Source organism: Helianthus annuus, chromosome 17, assembly GCF_002127325.2.
Source record: "Helianthus annuus cultivar XRQ/B chromosome 17, HanXRQr2.0-SUNRISE, whole genome shotgun sequence".
Taxonomy (NCBI): domain Eukaryota; kingdom Viridiplantae; phylum Streptophyta; class Magnoliopsida; order Asterales; family Asteraceae; genus Helianthus; species Helianthus annuus.
Window position 1 is genome coordinate 160815517 of NC_035449.2, and position 2141 is coordinate 160817657.

The following is a 2141-nucleotide window of genomic DNA, read 5'->3' on the forward strand; positions in this document are numbered from 1 at the left end:
TCGCTAATTAAGAACGATGCGAATATCCATTAGATATCTATTCCTGTAAGCGTATGACTCGACAAAAGAATCATTAGTCTATATAGTCAAAAGGTGTTGTCTACACCTTTTGACCCGTTTGGCCGAAATGACCATTTATCTTTGCGAAATGATATTTATTATCATCTCCTCTACATGACTCTTCCCGTTTAACACCGTATGGTGAATTTTTAAATATAGACCGTGTATTTCTTTCGACATAATATGACCAAATTATGGATTTACTTCTTTTAACCATTATTATGGTTTCTATCATCTTTGATTTTCTTGTTCCGTTCGACTACACAACGGAACATCATGTTTCAATTGTTTAGATATCTCATTCATAATTTATATGATAAGAAAACATTTCACAATTTAAGACTAGTGTAAGCTATACTTACCTTGCATCCGAATTATGCTTTTCCGCCATTCTTGCTTCGTTTGACCCGCTTCCTTTCCAAGCCTCCACCTAGCTTGTCAAGCGTCAAACTATCATCATAATTCGTAAGATGGTTAGATTAGTCATCACTATTATGACTATTTCATCTTACGGACTTTATGTCGAAACTTCTATTTGACTTCATGATGGATTAGTTCGACTTTATAAAGTCAACTACCTTTAATCATATAATATGCACGATTAAGGCAAATAAATATTATGATTAAAACCCGTTTTATCTCATATCTCATGTAATTAGTCAAGCTTGCCAATTACACGTTTCACTTGGATTTCAACACTTTACTTCTCATTTAGGCATTTTAACAAACACCTAAAGGGCATAATTCTACATGTTTACTAACTAGTTCATAACTAGCTATTTTACCAAGATTTACATCAAGAATCAAATCTCTATGTCTAGTGTTTATAAACAACATCTAGGTCTTGCATCCTATCTTTCAAGTTTCACAATTAAACACTCAAATTCAAGTGTTCATCGTTTTATCATGAAAACCCACTTAACATATATATGGGAAATCATCAAATCATTCAAATCATAACATCATATGTATGATTTTCACTTAGGGTTTAGTTCCTAAGCATGTCTACATCACTAACTTAGCCATAGCTCCTCTAATTCATACCTAATTCGCGATTAGGATGATTATCAATTTTTTACAACTTCACGAATGTTAGAAATTCGACATACCTTATGATCCCCACGACTAGGTGATCATTTATATGTGTTCATGCATCGATTTGGGTCTTGATTTGAGCTTCAATTTGATCAATTTGTTGAACTAGGGTTTGGAACCCCTTGTTCTTGCTCCTGGGCGTACGCACACACACACACACAATGTGTGTTGTGTTTTTAATTTTTGTTTTTATAATTCAAATATCCTTTTTGGCAACTTAGGTCCCTCTAGTTTAGTTAGTTATTAAGAAGACCATAACCCATCTATTTCTAATAACATTCCCTTTATTAACTAGGTTAAACATTCCTAGTTAACTTAACGGGTTCGGGAAGTCATAACTTGTTTTTATTTTAAGTCCCGTTACTTGGCCTCTTATAAATTTCATTTCATTAAAAGCTTTTATTCACTTCTTATTTAATATTAGGATTAATTATTTAAATCCTAATATTTACCGGGTAAGTTTTACCGCTAACGGTATTTTACCCGTCTTTTAGTATTAACGGAGTTTGATTACCAAACCCGTTTTCGGGGTGTTACAACGCATTAACTCGAGCTTGGCTCGACGTGTCGGAGGACCCCGAAATTGGTAATATTTTTTAGACTTTTTAAGGCTTTTGTTGTTAAAATTAATATTATTTTTTTGTGTATCTTTTTAGCAAACAACCAAAATAAACATGTTTTTTTTGGTGACGAATCCGAGAATATTTTTCGGGCTCATGGATAGGGGGAAACTTATGGGGGCTTATGATTACACATAGCTTAAGTGGTTAGGTTGGGCAGAGCCGTCTCCGAGAGCTCTCAACATAATTTAGGCCCTGGGCAAAATAAAAAACGGGGCCCAAAATTGTGGTAAGAGAAAACGAATTGAAAAAAATAAGAACTTTGTGGTGGAGGCAAACCTTGAACTTGATACCTCATTGTTATCTTTATATAGTTTTTTCCACTCCACCACCATTACTTCTGTTTATAATAAATTAATGCATATT